Here is a 7,677-nt window from a genome sequence, read left to right on the forward strand (position 1 = left end):
TCACTAAAATATAAGAGGGTTCTATAGTATGAATTCGCCTATATGAGCTGGCGTTATAGCTATGACATACTCTAGTAGTCTAAATGTGGTTGTCACATAACTTGTCATTCACTGGCGCATATCAACCATAATCTCCACCAACCATGCCAGTGGCATAAGTGCAGAGCTATCACCTAGGAGGGTCATCAATGTTCGAAGCATTAGTTGAGCTCTATATCTCAACACCTCACCCCTATCAAAGAATTGATCTTAAGTTCATCCCAATTCGAAGGATCTACTTGTGGTAGCAATTCAAAGATCTCTAGGCCAACAATGCATATCTTGTCAACTTCCTAGCACAGCTCCCACTACCCCCACTAAGTGAAGTACCCATAGAGAAATGGATGCTCTAGGCGATGCATAATTTTATCAGCCAATACACGTAGACAAAGGGCTTCCATGCATAAATGACATGCAAAATCTTTCGAACCCACTGTGTTTGCTTGGAATATTTTAAAGACAACAAGAAGTTCATATGCTGCCACATGTGGGAAGGCAACTCCTTGGATGTGAACTTCACTTTTTTAACCTATACAATAGTGAAACTTGGAGCTCTACCTTGTCTTCTATGTTGAGCATTTGTGTTGTGATTTCATAGATAACTTGCTTGCACGTATGCTTGGAGTGAGTGTGGGTGTGAATATGCATGAGGTTGGAGTGCTTGCTTGCTTGAGATCTAGGGATTGAGAGAGTGAAAGAGAGAGTGAGAAAGAAGATTCAAGAGGGAGTTATCTATAATTATCCACTTACTTAAGCTTGGTAGGAGTCGAAGCATTGGCCGTGTTGCAACTTAAGGATAGACAACCTTTGAGGTTTCTTAGCCTCCTATAAACACATGCTTCCTAGGCCTTAGTTGAGTAATACTTTCTGCATTAGGACATTGTGGCTAAAACCACTCTATAGATGCCAAAAACAAGCCAACAGGATGGTAACATGTGGAATGGTAAATGAAACGTTATAATGCAAGGCATACACATCAATAGAGAGAACAAAAGAACCTGAACAAGACAAAGAAAGACAACAATGGATAGACCAAAAAAAACAAGAACAATACAGAATCTAAACTTTACTAGAAATCGCAAATGATTCACCGAAACCATTGCATCCGAGCCCAAAAAAGTAAGAAAACCATAGCACTTCTAAGTATTCAGATAAAGTAGATCACTAAAAGTATCGAGATGGATTAGCTGACACTTGGATAATTATTTGGATCAACAATACTTAATAGCGTTGATCAAAGAAAAATAACACAGACAATGTTAAGACAAAAAACTGACTTGCATTAATTCATCTACTATTTACAAGACTCTTGCATATTATATACGGATACAAAATATATATGGATACAAAATATAATTGCATGTCACATGAAATGTCCAGATACAAGTGGTCACAATTGCGATGTTGCCTATTGAGTTCAACCAGTATCGCACTTTATTGATGCTTACAAAACAAAAGATACTACTAAGGCTAATATTACTAAGGGTGGTTCCATCCGTTAACAACTTACTCCTAAGTAACCTAGTGAGAAATGACTTATGAAGTATATAAGTAAATATCTCCATTGTGTAACCATACTTCCCATTTGTGCAGTAGATTGAGCGTTTTCTCTACTCTTATTCTCCCTTGCAATCCACTTGTGTATGTGAGGGCATGCTAAACTTAGGGTTTGGGAGGCGAATGTCCTATCTTACCTCCTGAGACTTCGTTGTCATGTTTTCTACTCTTTCCTTGTGGGACTAGGCATTGCAACCAAGGAGATTGCAACTTAAGGTGACCACACAAGCATTGGCTTCATCGATTTGCAATACCTTACAACACAAGCAACCACTTCAATGTGACAACGAAGGCGAGAACCATTTAACACACGTGCTTCCGAGGTGAACTTATGGAGTTTGACTCTAGCTTGGTTTTGAGCTAAGCTCCCTAACAACCCTTGCATCAACAAGACTAAACATGAATTGGTGCTAGTTTCGGAGAGCACCTTTTTGCTTTACAAATCTTTCCATTGTTTGTAGAGTCTTGTCTAAATTTGAGCTAAGCTCCCTAACAACCCTTGCATCAACAAGACTAAACATGAATTGGTGCTAGTTTCGGAGAGCACCTTTTTGCTTTACAAATCTTTCCATTGTTTGTAGAGTCTTGTCTAAATTTGAGAGATTTGGATGGTCTAAGAGAATTGGAGGATGTTAAATTCTTGGAATTATAAAGCCTTTTTTTAAAATACGTTTTACAAATTCCATTTAAAAAAAGACTTCATGAAAGAAAAAGGTGCAACTTTGTGACCCCAAGAGGATAAGATGCCCGTGGTTCTTGGTAGAGGTGCTGCGTTTGAGTCACACCGAGGATTCATGATGCTTTTTGCATATGATTTAATGCCTTTCAAAGTAAAGCGCCACCACATGCTATGGTTGATGATGTTAGCATGTCCTAGGTGCACATACAAGGAATAGAAATAAATTTCACATTCGATCCTATGCCCTAAATTAAAGTACTACAATACAATAAGTTGTTGGTTTTGTCATCTCAGTCCCATTTATCTTGAAAGGCTTAAAGAGAACAAATGCTTCACTTAAGCATACTGAAGAGTTCAGTCCTCAGAAGTCTAGCAACAACATTTGGAGTGAAATAAAGAGAAGTCTAGGCAGTTGCACTACCATCACCAATATTCCTCACAAGTACACTTTCCATCCTCGAAAATGTGAATGGGGTTTGCATCTTTGACCTGAATTTTGCGGTGCTCCACTTTTGATATAAGCAATGTAGCAAAATGGCAGTCACCACAAACCCGCAAGTTCTTCGTAACACATATAGGTGTCCCTTTAGGTCTATTGATGAGGGCACATGCAATGTCTCACTATGCCTGAACAGCACATCTTCCTTTGCATCTCTTCGATCCTCAGTGCAATGGTCGGAGAGAGACTCGCTGCGCCTCTTGACAGTGCATTTAGTTACTCAACCGATGTCCTGAGCAGACAGCAACTCGTTTCACTCTCATAATTCGGGGGAGAGAAAATGGGATTCGAATCCTCGACTTTTGCTTACAAATTATGAAATGATGGAAAAGTAAAAGTAACAATAATCCATGCCTAAGAATGCGAAACGTTCCCGTCCTACACTTCGGGGAAATCCTTCTCTAGACAAGTTCTCCTACCAAGTGAACACGTCTTCATTCTACCACGATCAAAGATCTGTAATGTCTTGTGACACCCAATGCACACCTGGGGAATAGCCTTCCTGCGATATTTTTGACCAATGTCCTTTAGCTTCGCATAGATGTTTTTGCCTTGGGGATGACTGTCATCCCCGACAATAAACGAATGTACATTTCCACTTGCATCAGTCCACCAACAGCGTCCTGGCGTCTTCCTTATAGCTTCAACCTTGTCCGCTTCCTCTCGCATGCCAGCAGCTGCATATATATTACTCATGCAGACATATGCTGCAGCATCCTTTTCATCCAATTGTACTGCATGTTCAAAGGCCAGTCTTCCAACCTTCATATTTCCCCATTTTCGACAAGCACCCAACAGAGCAGACCAAAGCGGAAGACAATCAGAAGGTGGCATCTTCTCAATCACTCCTATTGCCTTGTCGAAGTGCCTGCACGGCTGAAAAGATCAACCATGCAAGTGTGGTGCTCTAGTGTTGGTGTGATGCTATGGACTGTGCTCATAGTCTCAAAGTACATTTGCCCCTCATCCACTAGACCTGTGTGACTGCACGCAGTAAGCAAAACAACGAACGTGACCAGATCTGGCTCTATACCTTCTTCTATCATTTTGTTGAATGAGTCAAAAACAATTTCAACCTTTCCAAGCTGGGCATATCCTGCGACTAGTGCATTCCAGGAGACTACATCCTGAGCAGGAAGCTCATCAAATACTTCTTGCGCTTTTGCAAGTGCACCACATTTGGCATACATATCCACCAACGCGGTGCCAAGCACAATATCTTTTTCCAATAAGGCCCGCCTGACAACCTCAGCATGTACCTCTTTGCCCTTCTCACCCACTCCTATGCTGCCGCAGGCTTTCAAGATGCAAATAAAGGTGATTGCATTTGGGGGGGGACCCTCCTCTCGCGTCTGTCCAAAGCAGTTCAGAGCCTCATCACCATGCCCGTGTTCGGCATATCCTGCAATTAGCGCATTCCACGAGACTACATCCCGAACTGGAAGCACATCAAATTCTTCTTGCGCTTTTGCAAGTGCACCACATTTAGCATACATATCCACCAACACAATGCCAATCTCTTTCTCCAATAAGCCCTGCCTAACAACCTCAGCATGTACCTCTTTGCCCTTCTTAAGAGCTCCTATGCTGCCGCAGGCTTTCAAGATGCAAATAAAGGTGACTGCATTTGGGGAGAGACCCTCCTCTTGCATCCGCCCAAAGCAGTTCAGAGCTTCATCACCATGCCCGTGTTCGGCATATCCTGCAACTAGCGCATTCCAGGAGACTACATCACGAACTGGAAGCTTGTCAAATACTTCTTGTGCTTTTGCAAGTGCACCACATTTGGCATACATATCCACCAACGCAGTGCCAAGCACAATATCTTTTTCTAATAAGCCCTGCCTGACAACCTCATCATGCACCTCTTTGCCCTTCTTACCTGCTCCTATGCTGCCGCAGGCTTTCAAGATGCAAATAAAGGTGACTGCATTTGTGCAGAGACCCTCCTCTCGCATCCGTCCAAAGCAGTTCAGAGCCTCATCATTATGCCTGTGTTCGGCATATCCTGCAATTAGGGCACTCCAGGAGACTACACCCCGAACTGGAAGCTCGTTAAACACTTGATATGGTTTCACAAGTTCACCACATTTGGCATACATATCCACCAACGCAGTGCCAAGCACAATATCTTTTTCCAATAAGCCCTGCCTGACAACCTCAGCATGTACCTCTTTGCCCTTCTCAGCTGCTCCTATGCTGCCGCAGGCTTTCAACATACAAGTAAAGGTGACTGCGTCTGGGGACAGACCCTCCTCTCGCATCCGCGCAAAGCAGTTCAGAGCCTCATCACCATGACCATGTTGGGCATATCCTCCGATTAGTGCATTCCAGGAGAAGACATCCTGAACTGGAAGCTCGTCAAACACTTCTTGCGCGTTTGCTAGTGCACCACATTTGGCATACATATCCACCAACGCATTGCCAAGTACAATATCCTTTTCCAATAAGCACTACCTGACGACCTCAGCATGTATCTCTTTGCCCTTCTCAGCTGCTCCTATGCTGCCGCAGGCTTTCAAGATGCAACTAAAGGTGACTGCGTCTGGGGAGAGACCCTCCTCTCGCATCTGTCCAAAGCAGTTCAGGGCCTCATCACCATGCCCTTGTTGAGCATATCTTGTGATAAGGGCACTCCAGGAGAAGACTACATCCCCAACTTGAAGCTTGTCAAACACTTTTTGTGCTTTTGCAAGTGCACCACATTTGGCATACATATCCACCAACGCAGTGCCAAGCACAATATCTTTTTCCAATAAGCCCTGCCTGACGACCTCAGCATGTATCTCTTCGCCCTTCTCAGCTGCTCCTATGCTGCCGCAGGCTTTCAAGATGCAAATAAAGGTGACTGCATCTGGTGAGAGGCCCTCCTCTCGCATCCGTCCAAAGCAGTTCAGAGCCTCATGACCATGCCCGTGTTGGGCATATCCTGCGATCAGGGCAGTCCAGGAGACTACATCCCAAACTGGAAGCTCGTCAAACACTTCTTGCGCTTTTGCAAGTGCACCACATTTGGCATACATATTGAGTAGGGCAGTGGCCTACATAAATAGTGCCTACATAAATGTTCTTTTCAAGCAACCCCCTTTTGAGAATATCAGCATGTATTCTGCTGCCTTTGCGCAGGTCCTTTTGCTTGGCACAAGCCTTTAGTAAGGCTACAAGAGCAGTATCCTCTTGAAACTCCCGGTGGTTGCTGTTGCTATCTCCTTGTCGTGCTTTCTGGTGGATTTCCTTCGCCTTAGTCATCCGCTTATCCTTCTGCACACAGAAGTCTCGTTGCAATCCTCTTCTGAGCTCCTGATGAACCCAAGATGCATTGTACCAGCCATCCATCCACAGCGACTCCTTTGTCATTTTATGTATGAAGTCTGGGGATCTTGGGCTATACTCAGGAAAGCCAATAGGTTTTCCTGTACTCTCATGTAATTGTAAAACAGTGCTTACCTTGCTGCTTCGATTGTCCCACCATTGGGAGGGATCCTTGAAGTACTCCTTCCATAAGAAATCCATGTCTCTACATGCCATACTGGTGAGCTCTGCAGAAGACTGGAACCCAGGACCATGCAAATTGTTTTCAGCCAGCAGGTTTTGAACTCAGCACCTATAGTGGATGGGACCTCCACACCTTACTTTACCGCTAGGCTATGTCTCTATTGGCAAAGAAATCACACACCCACACGAGCTGAAAAGATTTCTTTTTTAAAGAAAATGTAAATTGTTTTTTAAAAAACTTATATGACAAGTGTGGGGACACTTGTACATAGATCGCCCCCAAGAACTCCACGCATGACTAAACCTTGCATAACTTGTGACTCAACCTCCTAAGTATGCAACGTTGCCTAATCACGATAGTTCTCTCGAAAATACTCACGTGCTTGTAAGCTAAAGTGGAAACAACTACAAAGAAAGGTTGTACAAAGTTTGATCAATTCCAAAGAAGTTGGAAGCTACAAAAGATGTTGAAGCATCAACATCCAAGGTTTCCATAGGAAAAGAAGCACAAATAAACAAAAAAACCTGCTATTGATGGTAGAAAGAAAGTCTACTCTCACTGCATTGGTGAGGGCACTGGCAAAGTGACAATCCAAAGTGGGTCTGACATTGATACAACGCCTAATGCACCTTTCCCACACAAAAAGCTCAAGGGGCACTAGAAAAGCACATGCTAGAGCATGCACAAGAATCGGTTCAAAGTGTCCGCACACAACTAAAACTTGTGCTAGGATAATTGCGAGAATATCCCTGAGCTCTTACCCAAAACAACTTTGAAACCAACACAAATGCTCGAGGAAACCGACTCTTATGAAGATCTGAAGATTCCCCTTGAGGATTCCTCCCTCTAGGGCATGTGGAACTTGTAGCCATCTGAACAATTAGTGTGTGACTGGCTGAATTGAACCAAGAACCTATTTTTTATTTGAGGGATTTTGCAATATAAGCATAAGTTTAACAAGTTGTAATGAAACTCTTACCAATAAGGGTCCTTTGATGTTTTGCATAGGTGTAGGTTGTAGAGATACCTTTGTCTGGATTTGCCGACACTTATTGATTTTATGATAGATTGGCTGTGTTGATCCAAGTAGACGAAGGTCGTGGACACCTTTGTGCAGGGTTATTGTGGTGGCGTGGATTCAATTGCCAAAGGCCGAGACAGTGGAATCCAGACACGGTGGTTGTCCTGGTAGTATCCTTGGGCTCTTAAGATGCTCTTTGGGACCTAGATTTGTCGCAAATTTCTCTATGTCTGGATTATACGTACAGGTAATGTACATCTATTTTTAAGGTCATTGTTGTACGTCTGTTTTTAAGGTTACAAACGTACAGGTAATGTACATCTTTTTTTAACGTTACTGTTGTCATGATTCATGCATGGGTGTTGTGTTTTCTTGTGAGTTTGCTG

At 43.1% G+C, this 7,677-nt stretch overlaps 1 pseudogene across 1 annotated transcript; it reads right to left on the reverse strand.

Annotated features, from left to right (window-relative positions):
* Positions 1-2,486: 2,486 nt before the first annotated feature.
* On the reverse strand, positions 2,487-6,380 carry LOC147616611 (pentatricopeptide repeat-containing protein At2g33680-like; annotated as a pseudogene). Its single transcript, XR_015262516.1, has one exon. The product of XR_015262516.1 is annotated as a pentatricopeptide repeat-containing protein At2g33680-like (transcript).
* Between the last annotated feature and the right edge of the window lie 1,297 nt (positions 6,381-7,677).

This window comes from Cibotium barometz, chromosome 38 (genome assembly GCF_041138505.1).
Source record: "Cibotium barometz isolate CiBa-2024 chromosome 38, ASM4113850v1, whole genome shotgun sequence".
In the NCBI taxonomy this organism is placed as follows: Eukaryota; Viridiplantae; Streptophyta; class Polypodiopsida; order Cyatheales; family Cibotiaceae; genus Cibotium; species Cibotium barometz.